The 22,681-nt window shown below is 42.2% G+C and overlaps 1 protein-coding gene and 1 long non-coding RNA gene across 5 annotated transcripts in view; one reads left to right on the top strand and one right to left on the bottom strand.

The window, feature by feature from the left end:
* The window catches only part of KCTD16 (potassium channel tetramerization domain containing 16), a 230,354-nt gene that overhangs the window by 162,316 nt on the left and 45,357 nt on the right, over nt 1-22,681 (bottom strand). The gene's annotated exons all lie outside the window — the stretch shown is intronic.
* LOC123478157 (uncharacterized) lies at nt 1,532-2,943 on the top strand. The gene is made up of 2 exons (XR_006653291.2): nt 1,532-1,637; nt 2,662-2,943. It is a non-coding gene; the product is annotated as an uncharacterized lncRNA (long non-coding RNA).

Here is a 22,681-nt window from a genome sequence, read left to right as displayed (position 1 = left end):
AAGAGGGCTAATTTTAGGCTCTTAGATTTTTCTCTCAAGTGATAAACGGGTCACCCTGGTATTTGTAGTGGGCTGAGAAACTTGCCTACATCTCTGCTCTCCTTCTTGGCTCCCAGGAAAGTTTTCCTTTGTGGGGCAGTTGCTTCAGGAGCAACCACATATGACTTCTTGTGGAGTCCTTTGGCACACCTCCCCCCAAACAAACTCCCCTGTGATGGGTGGAGGCTCAGCCTTCTGTGAAGCAATGTTGTCTCTGAGCTTCTCAGCCCCATGGCTCTGTTGGCCACTAGAGAGTGGTGGTCCTCCTGTGACTGTGTATTACATATGACTACCTAGGGGCTCTGGCTGTGACACTCCAGCCTGAGACCCAAGAAAAGAGGACAGAGGAACACCCGTAACTTTAGAAATGCCTACCCTCTTCATTTTCCAAAATCTTTTCTTCAACCAGTGTTCTGCTTTTCATTCTTAGTGACATTTTTTCCCCTTAGCTATAAAGATTTTGACATTATAAAGTGTATCTGCTGTGTTTTTTAACTTGAAAAGCAATCCTTTAAACATGAAATCTGTTCCTTCCATATACACACACACACACACACACACACACTGCCAGACCTTCCCTATGTATATGCGTGTATATAAGGTTTATGTGTATGTGTGCATATATGTGTGTGTGTTTATATAACAAAATACAGCAGGTAGCAATTAGTTTAAAAAAGCCAGAACCTGTCTTTCATATGAAGGTATATGTCATTTGACATCACTGGAGAATGGCATTGACTATACATGTCAGTGCTAAAGTCAGTGACTACAAGAACTCAGCATATTCACTCCCTCCCTTTATGAGAATTTTTACTGTTACAGTCATAGAAAACCGGCATTTGAGCTTTCCTTCTCACAAACAGGCTTCTAAGTCAGGCTGAGAAGTGGGAAAGGTTTCTTTTCCTAGCTTCTTTAACATTGCCTACGTGGGTAGCTCTCATTTTTGCCCTTCTAGAATCAAGGCTTTCTTCTCATGTCCACAGGATCTCAAATTTCCTGTGGGGTTTGCTCATTCCTTACTTGTGAACTGTGCTGTACCAAAGGCTGGCCTACTTCCTGCTTCCAGACCCAGGCCTGGACAATCAGGACAACAGTCATTGGTTCAGAGATGGGAATATAGCCCAATCCAGGCCAATCAATGTGAATCTTCAACTTTCAATTACAATTTTTGGAAGGAGGCTCAACTTGCTAGCGTTGCTTCAAAAAAGGATTATAAACCTTGAATTGCTAGTGACCCTGCCACATTATGGGAAGAATCTACCCAAGAACAAAACCAACACAAAGCTATATAAGCCATGAAAAGGAAGAAGACAGATACCTGGCTTCAAAACTTGAGTAACTGGATCTAGCCACTTCTAATGCCAAAATACCCCTGGATTTTCAAATACATTTCTTTTAGCTTAAGCCAGATAGTGTTGGATTGCTTGGAACATAATCAGAAGAGTACTTCCTGATTCGGCCTTCCTGATTTATATCCCCTGGGTAATCAGAGTTCTGACTTGTTCTTCATTTGTTCAGGAACAAAGTTTCACGACCCACCGAGACACAGCCTTCAGAAAACAAGCCTCTAGGACTCCTTTCTACTTTCATCAAGGAATGTGAGTTCTCTATTTTTGTTTCTGGTATGCCTGGGTTATGATCTACACTGATGATTATCTATTAAATTGATTAGAACTAGGTAAATGCAAAATTAAAACCACAATGAGATACCACTGCAAACTTATTAAAATGGCAAAATTCTAAACACCAACAATAACAAATGCTGGCAAAGGTGCAGATCACTGGATCTCTTATTCAGGTGGGACTGCACAATAGGTCAAAAACAATGGCAAACAGTTTGGCCATTTCTTATAACATTAAATATATGCTTCCTATATGACTCAACAATCCTACTTCTAGTTATTTATCCTAGAGAAATGCAACCTATGTTCACACAAAAACTTGCATACAAATATATAGAACAGCATTATTTATCATCACCAAAAGTTAGAAACAACCCTATTGCCTTTCAGTGGGTGAGTGAGCAACTCAATGACACTACATCTGACTGTATTATGGCATTCAGAAATAAAAAGAAATTAACTTCTAACATGCTCAAAAACATGAATGAATCTTTCTGTAAATAAAAGTAGCCAGGCTTAAAAGAATAAATGCTGCATGCTCCCATTTATATGAAATTCTGGAAATAGCACTAGTTCAGAGATCTGTAGTTGCTAGAGGTTAGGGATGGAGGTTGGATTTGACTACAAAAACACAACACATAATTTTTTGGAGTGATGGAACTGTGTTGCATCTTGATTGTGTTGGTGAATTTGTCAAAATTCATAGAACTGTATACCAAAAAAGAAAAAGAAAAGTGAATTGTTACTATATGTAAAATCTAAAAAGTTAATTTTTAAAAATCTGGTTTATAATGTTGACCCTATCTTTCTAAGTGATCTTGGACAGGATATATCACCTCTGAGATCCAATTTTCTTGGATGAAATATGAGGGTATTTGTCTAAGTTTTTTCCAAGCTTAGCTGTCTGTGATTGATATTTCCCTATGCAAATACCTGTCTATTTTCTAAGTTCAGCATGCATTCTACAAAAGGAAGTCATTGGTGGTGCTCTTTTCCTCAGCAAGGATTCCAATGAGCCCAATGGAGCATCACCGTCATCATCAACTTGGAGCTATCAACACTGCCTGAATTTACCAGATGATTCAGTATTTCCAGACTGAGACTCACCAAAGAACACAAAGAATTATACAATTGCAAATTATTGTTTCTGCCCTCTAGCGGAGTTTCACAGAGAAATACAACACTCAGGGGAAGAATATATGGTGAGGTTTTCACCCTCAGGGAAGAATGTAGACTCTATGGATGTGCAGCAACACTGAATAAATATTAACTCTATCACTCAGAGCTCTTGCCATTTGCACTATGGATAGAACACAGGATATGTCTGTCATTGTGATGTAATTTCTTGCAATACTGTTATTTTTTAATTATGCAGATTTATGGAATAGAGTTGCAATAGGGAATAAGATCTCTTCTTCCAGAAAACCACAACCTATTAGTCAAAAAGGAATGTTTCTTGGTTTCTGACAGATATAGAGGGCTAAGGGAAAGGGACAAATTCTTTGACACATTAGGATCACAGTAATTCCAGTTTTAAGTATCTACCCTAATATGAACCACATGCAAAAGTATTCCCTGTAGCATTACTTGTAAAAGTAAAAAATTATAAGTAATCTAAATGTCTGCCATTAAGGGATTGACTAAATAAAGTATGATATAATCATGTAAAATAATACTAAAAGAAAATATTAAACCTTCAAACATCAAACTTGATAATCCCCTAAAAATATTAAGAGATAAAAATCATATTATGGAATGCAATTTCTTTTTTAAAAATATACACAATAGTTCTATATATCATCAATAGATTTATACAGTTGTGAGTACACAAAAGTTTATTCTATTATTATTATTCATGTATTATTTTCCATACAAACAACTATAAACCTACTTTTGCTCCACCCTGTATATATATACATAGACAAGGTATATATTAGAATTGTTTTCACGGGTACATACTCAATTCACAACAAAGGTTGACTTTAAAGAGAAGAGGAGGAGACTAGGTTTAAGACAAAAGAGCTCTTGCAGGAAAATGTGTCCATGTATTACTTGTGTAACAAAACATTACCTTTAAACAGAGAATTCAGTGAAGAGTACCACAGAGACCTAGCTCATAAGGAAATTTTCCCACAGCCACATGGAAAAGCCCTAAAGACACATAACCTGGAAAACCAAGGCCAGAGGCTGGAATGGTCAGCATTGCCAAGAAAGGCTCTCCTCATGGCCCAGGCTATTTTAGATATTGACCTGTGAGCCATTCTCCTGTGAGCTGCATTTTAGGGATTAACAGCAGATTCCACATTGTTCTTAAGCAACCAGAGTCCTGAAAATGATAGCTAACATTAAATGTTTGAGTCTTCTGAGCAAATCACTATTTAATTTCATTTCCATCACCCTCTTACTGCCGGCCCACATCCTCCACCACCCAGAGGCCCCAAACCATGGAATGTCACATATGTACTTACAAATTTAGAGAGAATTAAAACTAATTTTGTTTGAGAATCCTGTGACACCCTTTGGAATAATGAGAAGGACCCTGCAGTGTCACAAAAGCAGAATTAGGAAAGCATCGGCTTGTATCATTGCCATGGGGATCTGTTTCCTGCAAAAATCCAGTTCTAGAGAGATCAGGAAAGAGGGGAGAAACCTGGGCAAGGCTGTGAGTAGGGCAGGGCAGAGTCACAAACTACATCATACCAGTGGGTCAGGAGCTTTGCCTGCCCCTGTCTGTCCAGGCACCATGGCATGCTGGTTACCAGGATGCAATGAGTCCACTCTGCCCAGATCCCTTTTGCAGAATTAGTGTGGATGGGAGAAGGATGACTGCGAGGTAGGGATGTTTCCCCCTACTGCTGTCCAGACCTGGTCACTGACCGACTGTGTGATGACAATACAATGGGTCTGGAGCACTGCTTTCTCTCTGCTGTTAGAGCATTGGCCCCTCCATGGAGGTATATTATGTTTCCAATTTTAATTTTAGCATCTACACTTTGGCAATTCGCATTTGAATGTGTTGTCAAAGAACTTCCAGAAATCTTTAATAGGAAGACCAATTTGTATTTTAATATGCCTTGAATTTCAAAATATCTCTTTTTAGCATGAATACATATTATCAGAGGAATGGCCACTATTAAATAAATTCTAATTACCGGGGTAAAATTTGAACAGAGCTGGCTTTGAGAAGCACCTTGGCTTTGTTGGACTTTATTTAAAGATCCTAGTAAAACAGAAAGTCTGAAAGAAAAAGGAAACCTGCAGATCCAGGAGGCCTTAAAGGTTGAATTTATTCTACCACCAGCAAAGATATCCAAGGGGAGAAGTGAGTACACAAGGGTTGGTTAGTTATAAGAAATTAAGATCCTCTGAAGGAGAAAATAGGAAGGTAGAACTTTCCTTGTTGTTCCTTGTTCTTCTCTGCTGAAGTTTGAAGGCTAAATTCAGAGACAGGTCAAATCCCCATAAAGTGTAGAGTAGATGTTTCTGCCTACCCCATCCATTTAATATTTTCACAAGAGTAATCAGGACTTTAAATGGATATATCAGTTTTTGTGGATTCTGGAGAAATACTGATGAGGTCATGACCTCACATTCAGAATGACAAAAAAGATGAGTGGATAAAACAACTATGGGATATTTATTTATACAATGGAATACTACTCGGCTGCAAAAATGAAAAAAATTTACACTTTGTGAAAGCATGGATAGACCTGGAGAACATTATGCTAAATGAAATAAGCCAGTCACTCATATGTGGAATCTAATGAACAAACTGAACTAAAAAGTAAAATAGAGACAGACTCATAGAGAGCAGGCTGACAGCTGGCAGGGAGAGGAGGGAGGTTAGGGGGTTGGAGGGATCAGACAAAAAGGAAACCAGACTCTCAGACATGGACAACAGGGTGGTGACTGTGGGGGGAGGTGGGGATAAGGGAGATAAATGAAAATGGAAAAAGTACAATAAGAAAGACAAAAGAATGATAAAAGATACACATCTCAGTGACTCCAGGTTACCACGCCGTGGCCTGGCATTTCAAGCCTTCTTGAACCTATCTGTGGCACGCAGTTAGACAGATAAGGGCACAGCAAGGACAATGGGCCCAGCACAGAAGGTCACCAGGACGGACAACCTCAGGTGCCTACCAATGGGCAGAACCAGGAAAACAAGGACTTTGCCCCCAGTGTAACCTTCCTACTTCAGCGTATTGCTGGCCATGCAGTTTGGACCCTGACCTTTGTGTGCTTTGGGTTCTCTCCTGACTTTCTGTGTCACTGATCATGCAGTTCACAGCCTCCCTAACCTTTCCTCTCAAGCTTATTGCTAGGAACAAGGGGTCAAAGAGTGGCTCCATGCATCTCCCATGTGGGCCGGCCCTTGCATCACCACTCCCTTAAGCATTAAGCCCTAGGAATAACATCTAGGCCTCAGCTGGGTTCAGCTCCAAGCCCAGAAGAGCAGCAAAACCAGACAAGTGAAGCTAAGGCTGACATCAGGACCAGATGCATTGACTAATGACCCCCCACCCTAGCAATGACCAGTCAGTGGAGACCATGCCCTGAGAGGACACATCTGGAAAGCTGATGAATATTCCACTGAGATCCTCCCCTGTCCCTCCCTTGAAAGAGACCAATGTGGCTCTCTCTATGGAGCATGCTTGTGCCTTTCCCCACCCTCTTCCCCCAAGTGTCTTTTCCTTGCCTCGCTCTTTCTCCTAAGCTCCAAGGGCTCTTCTTCTCCCTCTGTAACTTGTTTCCTGAGCCCATTTCCTCCACAGCTCACTTCTTCTACCTCTGTGACTTCCTAAATAAACTTTTTCTTATAGTTTGAGTCTTAGCTCTGAATTCTTTCTTAACCAGAACTCGAGTACAGAGATTGCTGAACCAAGGTCTGGTCTGACTCTACCAGTCCAACACCTGGTGCCATTTCGCCAACAGCACCACCATTAATGGCACATACGTTGAGGCCTATTAGAGGAATAGAAGGGGAAAGAAGTAGAGAAAGATAGGAAAGGAAAGGAAGGAGGGAAGGGAAGGGAAGGGAAGGGAAGGGAAGCGAAGGGAAGGGGGTAAAAAAAAAGAAAAAGAATTTGAAAGAGAATGAGGAGAAGGACCAGAAGAAAGGAAAAAGGAGGAGACAAAATTCAGAAATTCTATCTATTGAGATATCTTTTAACCTTTCTCCTTAAAATGTCCATATAGTTTTAAATAACTAATGCATTTTTTTAAGGAAATTCCCTTTAGAAGCCTCCAGATGAGTTTATTTTGCAAATAGTGCTTCTACATTGTTAACAAGACAACTGACCCGAAATGCAGTTGCTTATGTGAAGCCCCACACCATCAAATGGAGACTTAATTATAGTTTCAGCCCATCAGAAGTGAAATCTTACACCAGTCAATCAGGAATCACCTGATCAGCATTAGTAACCTGCCTGAGAGACCTCTTCCATCCCCTAAAGGACAGGAACCTTGCAATAACCAGCCTGCTTTCTGTCTAGTATAACTCCTGGTCCTCGCTCCCTTCTGCCTATCAAGGACTTTTTGCTCAGCTCCTCGGACGTCCTTTCTGTCTGCCAGATTGAATGCTGCCCAATTCAAATTGATTTTAGCTCAAATAAACTAAAAAGTTTTAATAGGCCTCAGTTTATCTTTTAACAATTCAGAGGAACATCTGTTAGCAAGCAGGAAAGTAAAAACTCAGTCATATCAGCTCAAATTGGTCACTATAGATTTGTCACTTCAGGGAAAAGCACCTAATTTGACAAACTGCCTTTTGTTTTGCCTCCTCTGCTGGTCATGGGCATCCTCAGTGGGAATCCTGCATGGAGAATCAAGGATACAGGAGGAGGACAGCACCAACCCCTTAAATATAACCTACAGCAATGGAAAGCAGAATAAAAAACAGAGAATGAGATACAGCCACCACTTCGGGTGGAAACACCAGGAAGCACACGTTCATTTCTCCAATTGACATTTGCTGTGCGCCAGGTAGAAGATCCTCACCTAGCAAGTGTATTAAGACAAGATAACTGAGAAAAGCTAAGATTTTAAAGTGCTTCCCATTGGCCAGGCCTGCCCCGAGGGCCTTCTATTTATTAACCTAATCCTCACAGTCACCTTCAGGTAGAAACAATTGTACCTACAGTTAACAAGCATGGCAGCTGAAACACAGAAACATCGGCGACGATGCTCAGTGTCACACAGCTCACATGTGGTGGAGCTTAGGTTCAAAGCAGGCCATCTGCCCCGGAGCCCACGCTCTGACCATTCAGGTAGTCCTCTCCATCTCCTCTGAAAACCCGCCACCTCTCCTGGGGAGTGATGACGGAGGTTCATAAATCATCCACATTCTCTGGCCTGTTACACTGGTGACTAGAGAACTAGATTTTACAATTAGGATATGTGAGAAATGTGTCTCAAGAAACACAAACCAGTGGCTTAAAACACAATTGGGGAAATTCATGCTTAATAATGAGCAGATGGACGAAAATATCTTTGTCATGGGACAGGGAATATAAGTCAGCAAAGAGGTCAAGTAAAGAATTGATTTCAATGACTTCTTCCCGGAAACACAGTGTCCGATTGGTGGCTGTGAAATAGAAAGAAAAAACAGAAACCTCGAGTGCTTACTAGGTTCATATACTTTGTGCCCATTGACACTGGAGCTGAAGCTTTACACACTAGGTGGGCAACAGCAACACACTCATTTGTGTGTTACTGAGTTTCTTCCAAGAAGGAAAAAACATACTGAGGTTGGAGAAGGGTGTCTGGTCAAAGCCTTGATGTTTTTCATTAAGATTTTTTTTTAAGTGCCCATTAGTTTCTCAGGCTTTTGAGGCAATTGTGCATTTCTCAGTAAAATATTACCCAAGTGAATTATTTATCAGGCTCCAGGAACTGCAGACCCTGGAGAACAAATCTTTCTGATGTCTCATCTCCGGGAAGGCTATTTGGTGTCACCCTCCGCTTCCCTTCTGCAGGTATCTGGGCTCTGTTTGACAGCTGCCTATTCACTGCAAAAGGCAAACAAGCTGCTGAATACAGTCCATGCATGGGACAGGGGATCTGGTCAAGATGTCTCTCTGAGCCCTTAGTGCCTGACCCCAGATGCCAGATGGGTGAAGAGAGGTAAGACAGTGACAAAAGAAGATTTAAGACAACAGACACATATATATACACATACACACACATGCATATATACACATACATATATACTCATATATATATACATGTTGTCATTTACTAAACAGACTCTGAAAGTATTAATGTCTGTCACTCACCAAAGGCTTTTCACCGCAACACTTTAGAGGCAACTCATTCAGAAAAATCTTTTTCACAATCCCAAGTATACACATGCATTCTTTTTTTTATTTTTTGTTCTTTGGGGTATTTTGGGGGGAAGGGGTTGGTTTGTTTTTAAAGTATTGTTTCTATAATCAGATCACACAAAAGAATCTGAATTTGCACTATTGGAGCTTTCCTTTTTCATACACAAAGCCCGTTCTGAAGTCATATAATCCTTTCCTATTCTTAGAAGAACTAAACTGAAGCACTGGCCTCAGATATATCTAGCTTTGAATCCTAGTCCCATCACTGTGTGAGCTCAACACGTTACTTAACATTTCTGAGCCTTTTTCCTAGTGAGACAGTGCAGATAACACTAACTCCTGGGACTGGCACCATAAACCAGAGCACCAAATACACCGTGGGTATTTAGAAATAGCAGCTATTGAAGATGGCCCGTCCATTCAACCATAGTAACCAGGCACTTTAAGGCACAGAGAACACAGCCAACCTCATGGAATCCTGGTCTTCGTGGAGACAGTAGTCTTTTAAATTGTTGGTATGCAGCTCGAGTGGGGCAGGTGGGAGTGGACAGGAGTTTGTTTCAAGATTATGAGTCGTCCCCTTGGCTTCGTTGTGTTTCCTGACAAAGTGAGCTAATAAGATCATGTAATCCCCACCTCTGTCACCTCGTGACATCAAAACTGAGTGAGGGTGTGGTGCCTCTCCGGAACAAAGAAGTCCTCAGGGTGGGAGAGGGACACCAGCTGTCAGTGGAGCAGCAGGCTCTTATCAGCGTGGAGGGGCTGTTGCTGCTGCTGCTATTGTTGCAGTTGTTGTTTTCCAACCATCTTGTGTGTTTGTGACGAAGGTAATGACGCTACAACATGCTGACCTTCTGCTTTGGAAAAACATGAAAATACGTATTGGCAACACCTGTACCATTTTTATAAGTGGATAATTATCTCCTTACACCTGTGGGCTTGGTGGGGCAATAGAGCCAAAGTCATTTCTTCTCACTGAAAATTAGAACACAGCTCATTCTGCTATGTTTTTGTTCTTCCACGGTGGAAAGGTACGTGTGCAAAGAGCTAGAAAGTGTGTGTTTCTGGCAAGAACAGCAGGGGTTTAAATGCACAATTTTCAAAAGGAAGTTTCACTGTTTTCATTATAACTGATTGAAATTGTATGAAATTTTACTCAGTAAAGATGTGTCTTAAATTACTGGATAAGTAGGGGGCTAAATATTATTGTATATAAATTCCAAGTCAATTAAACTTTTAAGTACATAAGGGAAGGTTTGATACTTAAAGTCATTCTATTGTCCATTTTTAATAAACAAAACCATATCCCTTTTATTTATTTTATGTTAATTCAGATTTAAACATGCATTAATAGATTAAAAATTATCATATTTCTGAAAGAAGTAAATTGAAAACTCACATTAAATTTTCCCTGAATTGAGTAATTCTATGTTGTTTTGTTTTTACTTTTTAACTATATTTTTGCTGCTATGAATTTTCCAGGGTCATATTCCAACAACATGTATGCAAGCATGCATAGCCTTTCTCATGAGAAAAAGATTATACAAATAAATACAATATGTACACATGACATACTTAATTTCCCAGATAAGTATGTGAATATCTGATTGAGTTCCCCAAACTTCAGTCACTTGTACATCAACTTTACACATTTTTGTCAAAATCTGCGTAAGATCTGTATCATATACATTTCAAATCTTGTCTTTTTTACTTCAAAAGATTAATTGAAAATGAAATTCTGTAGCCCAATCCTACCTGGAAAATGATCATAATTTGCCATGAAGGAAAGCATAAAATAAATATAATTAACACAGTAATGTCAAATACCATTTCTCATTCAAAGGTCCTGATCCTGAGGTTTACTTTTCATTTAAAAATGAAGATTAATGGGAGCTTGAGGGGATAAAGACAATCTAGCACCAAACAGAGAGTATCTCTTTGTAATAAGTAAAAATACTAAAGTAGAATTGAAAAGGGAATTACATTGTGAGAGTGTGGATCTATATTATTTAGTCTTGATGCCCTTGCTACTTACAAACACTGTTTATATTATGATGTCTCCGTGCTTTGGGGACCATTGGTCTAAAGCAGCTTGAGCGAATACAGTGAGTACAAGTGCCTTCTAACAGATCCCCAGAACTGGGGACTTCACAATTTTGTTCATAATGTTTTTCAATGTTCACTGAGGTGCATACATCCCAGTTCAAACCCACTCCAGCTTTATACTGTTGTTACAGCGTAATCATTAATCACATCCCTTTTGCACTCCAGTGCGTCCTGATTTGGGACATTCAACTGTAGAGTCACCGGATCGCCTGTCCATCACTTTCCGAGCACCTACTCTGACCTGGCTTCCTGATAATGACTGGAAATACAAAGATGGACAAGATAGTTCCCAGCCCCCAAAGAACTCAGGAATGGGAGATCAGGGCAAGGAGGGGGAGGGAATCACTTAATGACAACACCAAGTGATGAGAGTCACACTTAGGGTCTATGCCATATGCTGTGGGGATCTCAGGGCAGGACGACAGATAAAGGAACATGGCAGGCCTCAGTGCAAGGGCAAGAAGATAAGCTAATCAGTGGTTAAGAACAATGAATCAGCTCTATAGAGGCAAGTAGGGCTTTCCCTTTTAAAACAGTGTATTAATTTGCACTCCTACGAGTTCAGGGAACTGGGGTGGTAAGGGGTTAAAGTGAGAAAAACATGGTTTCTGACTCATTTTCTTCAGTGGTTATACAAAAACCTGCCGGCCTGGTGAATCTTATCTGTAGAAATAGATAAAATATTTGCAGAGGAAGAATATTCACCACAATTTACTAGTTTTAAAACATCCTTCTTGGGTTGATCATTGTTCTCAGAGTTAAATCCACTCCCCTTCCCGTGGCCCAGGAGCTCTGCCCTTCATCTGCAGCCCCATCTCCTGCTGCTCTCACTCCAGCTCACTGAGCTTGGTCTGCAGGGGGCTTGGCTGTTCCCTCTGCCTTGCCGCTCTTCCTCCAGGGCTTTACAAGTCTGACTTGTATAGAGGGACAGTCCCCTGACACCAGCAACTAGGGAAGTAAGCAAAGCCAAGAGGTCAGGAGAGGTGATTCCTGCTGATGTCATAGAGCACCCAGGTTATGGGCTACCTGAAAATAGAGACTCCATCTGCTCTACTGTTGGGGGACTCCCCCACAGCTGCCGCAGATGAGAATAAGTCTACCAAGACATGATCTGCTTGGGGAGGAAAGGCAGCCTCTCAGAGGAGAAAGGTGTCAGGCCCCTCTCTCAATGGCCTTTTATTGAGTTTAGCTTGCATAGGGATGCATATCAAAGAAAGGGGGTAGTTTATAGATAACATTTCTGGGGTCACGGGGGTCCTTTTGAGTCAGGGTCTGATAGATGGTGATGCCAATCGGCTGTAAAACCTTGGGAAACAATTATTTTGTGCTTGGACACAACATTTAAACTGAGGACATTCTTAGCAAAGCAGGTTTCATAGGACCTTATGCATTCTTTCTTAAGCCTGATCGCCCCCTGCTGGGAACTTCCTGTTCCTGCACAGGGCCTGCAGCCCCCTTCAGCATTGTTTCAGGTCTGAATCAGGTAGGGGAAGCAAGGCAGCCAAGAGGTTAGGAGACTTTTTACAGATAGAATGAGGACTCATGCTATGATAAGCCAAGGGGTGAGGGTTTTTTGTCCCTTCTCCACAATCCCCTAAGTCCTTCCGTGCTGGCCCCTTCACAACTGTGCCTGTCTTAGGTTGTTCCTTTCTTGAGGAATCTTACCCATCATTGACTATCCAGCCTTCCTCCAGGGGCCAAGCAGGGTGAAGTAAAGGGGGCAGAAGCAAAAGGGCGGATAAGTTTTCTCTCCTTAGCAGCTTATTGTCCCAAGGTCCCCTAGCTGTGGGGCCTTTTCACCTGTCAGTGGGGTTACAGCTCCTGAAACCAGGCAGGATGGTTCCCCACACTCCGCCCCTTTCTGTGGCCTGGTGCCTGGAACCTGCCCAGCACCCATTTCCCTGGCAACACCACATTCATCACTGTTGGGAGCTCCCATATTAAAACCCAAGTATATACTACAGCACTACATGCTTCTCAAACTACAAGCATGACCCGCCCCAATTCTGTGCAGAGAGGATAAAACACAAAGTATCCAATACAGCTTTGTAAATCATCAAGTTTATTACAAAATTTGCAAAAACAAACACTTGAATAAGACCCCCCCCAAAATGGGAGCAAAGGAGAGGAGGGGAGGGGAGAAGGGCCCCAGGAAAAACAGTCTATTCAGGTGGGGGCCAAGGGGTGGACCCGCAGGAAGAGTGGCCTCTCCCCTTGTTCCTCAGCAGGAAGGCCATGGAGAAGCCAGACACCCCTGGTGTAAATCCCGTGCAGACAACGCTGTGGCAGTTTGCACACCTCCATCGTCCACTGGACCAAGTCTTCTCACCTACACACAGCTTGTGCTTCTAGCACCGTCTCTCCTGCAGCTGCTTGTGCCCAGCCTCTGGCTCACCTCCTGCACCATGTGGCTGGGCTCTGTGGAGTTCAGTGCCTTCAGATTCAGCAGGTAAAATGCAGGGAGTGTGGCTTGACTTCCCCAGAGTTTGACTGTGGCTATGCCTGGGCCGTCCACAATTTTAAAAGCTATTCGGGCTTGACTCTTGTCCTTTTGTGATGCTGCTTGGTGGTGGACAGCCCACAGCACAGGCATTTTAAGAAAAGCTTGAAGGCTCTCCGAGCCACCCCCTTCCAGCCCTGGCTGTGGCCAGGGAGAGAGCTTGGGGTCCCACCAATGGGCTGTGCTCCTTGGAGGCAGACTTCAGTGGTGGTTCCATCTGTGGCCCTTCTACTGCTGCTGGGGCTGCCTCTGCTGTGGGTGGTGGTGGGGCCCCCAGGGCCACACTGGAGGACCTGGCTCGGGGTGGCCATCTTAGACTCTGGGCTGGACAGGGAAGTGCTGCTCCTGGATGCCAGGCTGGGTGGGGGAACGGTCATCCTCTCCTCCTGGCTGCTGGAGGATGAGGAGCTGGATGCCAGGCCAGGTGGGGGAGTGGTCGTCCTCAACCCCAGGCAGCTTGAGGGAACAGCAGACTCTTCTGTCCTCTTCCTGCTGTTGGGGTCAGGGGAGGACCTGGGCCTTACCCGGATGGTGAGGCCCTTCATCTGAGCTTTTGTTGTTTTAAGGATCAGGTATGTTCCCATCACCCTGTTATATTTTTTCTGTGTTAGGGACTCCTGAATCTCGTGCTCCTTAAATCCCATGTCCTTCATTATTTCTGTCACCTGGGGGTCAATGTCACCCCCGGGTGGCTCACTATATGGCCTCAGTTCCTCCTTTTGGCCCATGTTGACCCATGGATCACTCATTATGTCTTCAAGTGTTGGTCTTCTCCTGGGGTTGAGGGTCAATAATTTTTTTAAAAGTTTTTGACCTTCTTTGGATAGTTGGCGTGGTATATGGACCTTCCCACTCAGTATCTTCCTCTTCATTTTCCCAAAGGTGTCCCCCAAAAATGGCAAATCCCCCACCAGCATCCTATACAAAACTACACCCAGGCTCCAGGCATCAACCTTCGGGCCATTATAGATTTGATGCTGCAATATCTCTGGGGCCATATAAGGTACGGTGCCACAGTAGGTGGTCAATTTATAATCGGTAAACTCCCGACCAAAGCCAAAGTCTGCGAGTTTGATATTCCGCTCACCATCAATCAGTATGTTGTCTGGCTTCAGGTCCCGGTGGATGATCCCCTTCTGGTGGCAATACTGAACCGCTGATATCAACTGCCGGAACATGGCTCGGGCTTCCCTCTCGCTCCTGGGGCCGTGATTTTCCAGGTAGTCAAGTAAGTCCCCTCCACTCACATGCTCCATAATGAGATAAAGTTTCTCCTCAGTGGCAATCACCTCAAATAATTGTGTTATATTTGGGTGATTTAAGCTCTTAAGACAATGGGCTTCTTCAAAATACCTAGTTATGCCACACTGGCTAATGGCTTTGACAGCCACCTCTGTCCCTGTTAACATGTGGCGGGCCAACCACACCTTGGCAAAGGATCCCTTGCCGATGGTGTTCAGGAGGGTGTAATCACCAATAAAGCTGTCCTTAAGGCCAAAGATGGCTGCAAGGTCATTAGTCATGGTGGCATCAAAATAAGAACAAAAAAAGAAAAAGAAAAAAATTAAAACAAAAAAATGAAAACTAACACAAACAGAAAACAAAAAAATTTAAAAAGAAAAATAATAAAGAAAAATGAAAAAAACTGTAAAAACTGACAAAAAATAAGAAAAAGAAAACAAAGTGGAAAAGCAATGCCAGCAACAACGCTAACGAGTCCAAGTCCAACAGGTCACCACAATCAGCTTCCTGGCATCAACGGACAAAAATCTCAGCCCAGCCAGGGCCCTATATATAGGAATAGTGTGTGATTCCATCACAATGGCGCTTTATGAGGTCAGAGCAAGTCATGGACCAAGCATGGCTTGGGGTAAACTACAGTGGTTTTCTCACTTTTTGGTCTCAGGGCCCTTTTGCTCTGGAATTAAAAAAAAAAAAAGAAAAGGACCCCCCCCCCAAGAGCTTTTTGTTTATGTGGGATATTAAAGACTAATATTTACTTTATTAGAAATAAAATATCCAAAATATAAAAATAAAATAAAATAAAATATCTTACATATTCCCATGCTCCAGGTCATAGTTCAAGTATCACCTGCTTAGAGAACACCTTCCCTGACCCATCCATTCCTACCTGCCTCACCCAGCCCACCCAGTTGTCATCTTCATAGCACTGACCACAGGGCACCCGGTTCTTGTTTACTGTCTGCCCTTCCCTCGAAGGCAGGAGCATGATTGTCATCTTCCCTGCATCTGGCACAGTGAGTGGAACAAGTGTTTCATCAATAGAAGAGTGTGGGGTAACAAAAGAATATATGGCCAACTACTTATTTAATCAATGTGATTCATTAAAAATCTTTTTAAAATGCATGTTCTGTCCTCACTCGGCTTTTGGAACAGGTAGGATGGGAAAGAGGAGAGCTGCAATCTGGGTCTCCAGGAATGTGGGTGCGTGGTGAGGCTGAGGAAAGGCCAAAGGTAGGGGCCTTGCCGTAAAGATTAAAGAAGATGATCCGTCCCTCCCTCCAGCGGTATTTGCCAAAGGACTCAATGAGTTTGGATCTAGAGTGAGGCTGTAAGGTATTTTTACACTCTGAAAGATTCCACAAAGGACCTCTTGGGACCTTGAGTAGCCATTTAGGTAAATTTCTGCGTTACTGAAATGAGCTATCTCTGTGGGGAGAAGTGATGATGAGGCGGGTTAACTTCCATGTGTAAAAACACTTGGAAACCTCTGGATGAAACACTTCTGCAGAGGTACAGAAGGTGAGGTGACATGTTGGGGCCTATTCTACCCTTTTATGGTGGCACAGAGGGATCAGGCAGGCTTGAGGACGCTTAGGGGGAGCCTCTGGCATGTTATATTCAGACTAATCCTCAAAGACAGCTCTCTACTTTCAGTATATGGAGTGTTTTAATCACATGTATAAATTATTATTCTAGTAATTATTTTCCTTTAACACTTCCCACTGAAAGTCTCAGCTTTGTGGTAAAGGCACACTTCAGAGGGATTTCCCTGTGAGTTCTCCCCTCCACAGCACTTTGGTTTGCTCCTTTCTACCGTACACCAGCGACACTCGGCTCCTCAGCATGACTGTGTCTACTGCGGAGCTGACTGGGACACGAACGTGGTCATCAAATACAGACAGATGTTCACAAGGTACAGTCAGAGATTAGATAAGCTCAGAAAGGAGAAAAGAGAAAATTTCAAAGAAATCTGCCAGTCTATGAGTTCATTATATTCACTTATAAAAACGGTGTTAATAGTTACTTGTCAACAAAATAGAACATTTTCTGATCTCTTTCAGCAAGGTAAATACAGACCCAAAGATAAGACATTTAATGTAAAACTGTCAAAGCAAAAGCCAAGCTCTGGGCAATTAACTTGAGGTCTCCTATAGGCTGGGGTGTTCAATTAGGTGAATGAGTTACCAGGTAGGGGGCCTTTTAAAATAAAAAAACAAATTCTGGATAGGTACCTTTTACCCTTGCAACTCAGGGATTAGTTAATATCTGGTAGTCCACTCCAGGGAGGCTGGGGGGAGCCTTTGGAGATGTTTCACTGATGGACCATGTTCAGGTTGTAGGCCATGATGCTCAGTGGCATCTCCCAGAAGTGTGCTGTGGGAAGATTGCCCTATGAGCTTGCACTCATTTCAAGAGCCTCTATAACTTCTCAGCAGCAAGTGAGAAGGTCTCCTTAGTAAAGCAAGTTCCCACATTCCCAGATCTAACCTCACAGGATAGGCCTTCCTTCCAGTAACAATTTTAGAAGGACACAATCGATATATACCAAAAGGAATTGATCTTAAATTAAGCAATACCATGGGAAAGATTTTAGGCCAAGGCAGATTAAAAGATTCAACATATTTCACCAACTGAATTTTACCTATCTTGTCAGTTTGTTCTATAAGACGAGAGGACTGGGGATGATAAGCACAATGAAAATGCTGCAGTATCAGCAAGGTTTGCCTACCTGGTGTAGAATGTGTCTAGTCAAATGGGCTCCCCAATCCCCATGGGACTCTGTGGGTATTTTCCAAGTAGCAAAAATCAGACTTTCTAGAAGTATTTTAGTAACTGCCATGGTTGTAGCCTTAACCAGTGAAAATACATATGGATAATCATTAATATATTTTTATCCTTTGGGGCAGCAATGGGATTGAAATCCACTTTCCAAACATCAAATAGGCCTAATTAGATTTATTTCCCCCTTTTCTAAAGAGAGATTCCCTTATTTTAGTTATGCATTTGATTGTTCACTTAAACAACTTCACAGGCAATTATAGAAAATTAAATGGTTAGAAGTAAAATTTAGCTCCTTAAATATTAAGGCTTCGTTTACCTAAGCAATCAATTGAACTGATGGTGCAGAGTACATCTTACTCTTTCTTTACAATTTTTTATTAAGAGCATACCGATAGTATAGGAAAAAAAATTTCTGTCCATCTAACACAGAGAAACCACATCCAATTCTGTATCCGTGTACGTTAACTTAAATAAATTCATTTCAACTTTAGTTTGACCAAACATACAATTATTTTTTTCAAGAATCCTTTTCCATGAAGCTTCTGCAACACACACACACTTTCTGCAACTTTCACAAACCTTTTATCTTTGTCCTTTTTCCACTTTTAATTTTAGAAAAATCATTCACTTTAGGGCAAGGATACTTTCTTTTCCTTCAATAAAAATGTCTTTCCATACCTTCTTTTACCAAACACACACCTTATTCTCTACCTGCACTCATTTTCCATCACCCTAACATCCTAATCGGCCTTCATCACAAATGTCTGGATCTTAATCTGAGGGATCTTGTGCCCTCTTAGCCTTGTCAAATGACACATTAAGGTTTCCAAACTCATTACCCTGGTTTCCTATCTGGTCTGTCAGCTCCAAAGCCAGAGAGTAGTGGGCAACTGCATGTCCTTAATTAAACCAACATCCTCAAGCTAGGTTTTATTTACTAAAGATTAATCCTAGATTATGTGCACTTCAAAAGCAATTGCCTTAGTATCTGTTATTTCTTCAGTTTGCATAGGTGCTCATTTGTTTTAAGCCAATTGACTAGAGCCCTTTACAATCTAAATTTGACTTTACAAATCAATTTTTGGCAGTACCATTTAGTGATGGAAATATACCAAATCTATAAACAGATATGCATAGGCACACATAAACAGCACAATACAAAAGAAAAATATGGATCCAAATATGTTTTCTGGAAACTACACTAGGTTGAGGTTCTGTTCAGATGGTCGAAGTTTGCATGCTACAAAAATTCCTTTAAAGCTTGTTTTATTTTTAATAAAAGAATGTATTCCATTGTCTCTCAGAGGTTTGAGATTCTTATTTCTAAAGTTTCTCTGTAAGGTGTATTTATTAACAATCACCAAAGGAATAGAAAGCAAATGTTCACAATAAATTTGGAAGCTCCAAAAGTTAAGAGAATGGCCCCCAATACCTGAGTCTTAAGATGGGCTGATTTTCCTGGAGGAAGATTGAAAAATGGTTCCACAGGGGAAGCCCGAGCATCAAATGGCTGCTGCCCATTGGAGACAAAGATAGGGGAGGGGAAATAGGTAGAGGGTAGGCAGGGTGGCAGGCAAGGGGTGAGGGTGGCTAGAAAGTGAGGGATCTTCCAAGGTGAGGTAACACTGCCTCAGGGTCCCATCCTTATCACCATGGAATGTCAACAGAAGGTCACTGGCATCAATTGAACACCAACAGAAACCCCCAATTTGGAGTGTGGTAAAGAAGGACACTTTATTCTTTGCAAATAGCTCAATTGTGACATAGAACGGCTATAACCCATCTCAATTGTGACAGCATGGTTGTGGAAACAGCACCAGGGCTGAGACACCCTGAGACGAGGTGCCCTGGGGCCAGACCACTTCTCCAGCTAGACAGTTCTGCTCCTTGCCAGCCTGCTCTGCTCTGGGTGCCCTGCACTGGTCTGCTCCACTCTGCTCCGCTCCAGTAAGACATCCTCAGTTTGTTAGCTCCAGCCAGGCAAGTGCAATCTCCAGCCTTTGGTGGAAAGGGAAAGTGTGCTCCCAGAGCCAGAGGAGAGCTGACATATACACAGAAGTTCCCATCCCTGGCTCCTGACTGATCCATCCTCATGCAAATGAGGCATCCAAATCCTTGCAGTTTGATTGGTTCAAAAGGCACTGTCCTGGTTGGTCAGGATGGAGCCACTCTGATCAGGTAAGAAGCTGATGGGGAAATAGTTGTGTGATTCTAAATAGAGGGGGAAAGCCTCAGTCCTACTGGTTGAGATAGGATTCTGGGCACTCCTTTATATCGGCTGGTTCAGATGGCAGAAACACAGTGGAGGCAAACAGTTCAGGGTTAGCCTCTCCCAGAAGTGCAGTTTGGGTGAAAGGACCCTGTGTGGAAATGGCTGCTAGGCTCCTTTGCTTACTTGTTTGTTTTTGTTGTTGTCTCTTTAACTTGAGCCCAGTTAAGCCACCAGGAACCCTTCTCCGTAGGTATCTTCTTTCTCAGGGTCCAAAGGTCAGATCAGACTGTCACTTAAAAGCAGAGTAAGCACAAGGAATTTATCTGTTCCCGATGAGCCTTATTTTCATATGTTAAATGAGAATGATCTGACCTATTGATTTTTTACTATTAATACAAAAAAATCCCACAGAAAATACTTTGAAATTTGTAAGGTCTACAGCGTAAAATGAATTCATCAGTGGAGGCAAAATGTAGCCAACATAGCAACCTATTTTGATTAGAAGAGAGAATAGGGTTTTCCCTCTCCACCTAATCCTCTTCCTACCTCTACCCAACTATATGACAGATATTCATGAAGTGCCTAATGTGTGCCAGACACTGTGTTAGGTGCTGAGAATCTAGGGGAAACTAGTCAAGTAAGATACCTTGTGGGGCAGGGAGGGGGGGAGACAATCAATGAATGAGCAATTTCAGAGGATGAGAAGGGCTAAGAAGATGATGATGATTCAAAAGAGCTTTCTGAGGAGACAGCATGTGGGCTGCAATCTGAATGCTCACACACAGTCTCCGGTACAGAAGAAACACAGTGGAAAGGGTAGTCCAGGAAGAGACAACAGCAAGTTCCTAAGACCAGAATGATCTTGGCATGGCCCAGACACAGAAATGAGGCCCCTACACAAGTAGTACAATGAACGAAGATGAGGGTTTAACAAGGTAAATTGGGCAGACAGGATAGTTAGGGAGGGTCTTGGAGACTGTGGTGAGGAATTTAGATTTTATTCTAAACTCAGGGGAAAGCCATTGGGTAGATTTTAGTAGGAAAGTGACTTAATCTGACCTGTGTGGTCAGAACCTTTGATAAGACCAAGTAAAGAGGTAGAGTCTTTGTTAACATTATAATACTGTTTCTTTTTTTATTATTATTAAGAGAGACAGGCAATATTTAGCTTTAAAAAGTTTTCCACAGTGGAAGCTAACAGACATCTTGCACTCAGCATGTTTAAAATTGAGATTTCTCTCCATCAGTCTTCCCTCTTTTAAAAATGGCATTATATGCTTCTAGTTTTCAGAACAAAAACCCTGGAGCCATCCATGATTCATCCGACTTGTCAGCAAAGTCTGAGCCTATTTCACACCTTCTTCATTTCATTTACTGCTATGACTATGGCCCCAGTCCTCCTCATCCCCTGCCCAGACCAGTGCAGTGGCCTCCTAACCATCTCCCTTCTGTCCACCCTGTTCCTCTTCAGATTGTTTTCAACACAGCTGCCAGAGGGAGCCTGTTGACATAAAAGGTGATATTATTTCTCTGCCCAAACCCTCCATTGTCCTCTCACTTCACAAAGACAAAGTCCTCACAATACCCTAGGAGGCCTGAAACCATCTTTCCCACTTGCCTCTCTTCCCACATTTCCTGCCAGTTTTCTGCCCACTTCCTCTGCAACTTGAGTACTCATGCTACTCCCACCTGAGGCCTTTGCTCTTCCTGGCCCTACTGCACACAATATATTCTCTAGCTACACCTAAGACTTTCCCTTTCACCTCTTTTAAGATTTTACTGAAGTGCATATAATTGAGGTAGGAATTTGTATATAACAATATTTTGGTTTTAAAATGAATACTTAATAGATGTAGCTCAAAATCAAAGTTGGCTTATTTTTATTCTAATGACTTCTGCAAAATAGCTGCTATTCATTCATTCATTAAATGGACATAGTCTGATGATTTCTTAATGCTATCTGGAATTATATTCACTGCCTTTCTGATAATGCACTCCTAGGCATAAACTTATAAATCCCTCCTTGTAGTGAAGAGTTCACCTTAAATTGTTCTCCTCTATGAACACAGTAATAGGAAATGGAGGGTTCAACTAGCTGATACAAAGTCTGATGACGACCAACACTGCCCAAATATCACCTGATCCCTGGGATACAGTATCCTCATCATTACATCACCCCCTTCAATGGCTTCCCCACTGCCCTAGGGATGAAGGCCAGGATGTTTATCATGGCCCCACAGTCTGGAGCCTGCAAGAGTCTCAACCCCATCTGAGGCCCCACTTCCTCTTTGCTCCCCGCCTTCCAGACATTCTAGTCTTCTTTAAGGTCTTTGAACGTGTCTTCCTTCCTCTTGTCCTCTTGTCCAAAGACTTGCAGTTTAGTCCTTTGGCCTGAAATACTCTTACTTCCTCCTCCACACACTGTGATAATTCCTACACCTCAGATCCCACAGCAACCATTACTTCCTTGAGGATGTTTCCTTGAGCTTGTAACAGAATATCACCATATGTTCCCATATCCAGGCTTTCTAATCCTATTATCTCAATGGCCCACAATCTCATGACATGCCCCCCAAAATACTAGTAATGCATAGTTAACATCTGATTTTAAGCTTTTATGAGCTTTCACTTTCATTTCAACATTTCACTCAATTTACTGATAAAGAATCTGAAGCTTAAAATGGCACAAAGTTAAGGCTGGAACTCTGACCACACCAAGGCTCCTAGGAAAATCTGAGAAGGGAAGATGAAGAAACGGATATTGGGTCCACTTCTGAAGGCCCAAGGAGAAAGATATCTAGAAATAGAGGTATCTCTCCAACCCCATAAAAAAACACAGATCTAATTTATT

This window comes from Desmodus rotundus, chromosome 10 (genome assembly GCF_022682495.2).
Source record: "Desmodus rotundus isolate HL8 chromosome 10, HLdesRot8A.1, whole genome shotgun sequence".
Classification (NCBI taxonomy): Eukaryota; Metazoa; Chordata; class Mammalia; order Chiroptera; family Phyllostomidae; genus Desmodus; species Desmodus rotundus.
The sequence above is the reverse complement of the archived record's forward strand: the minus strand, read 5'-3'. Positions and strand labels throughout refer to the sequence as shown.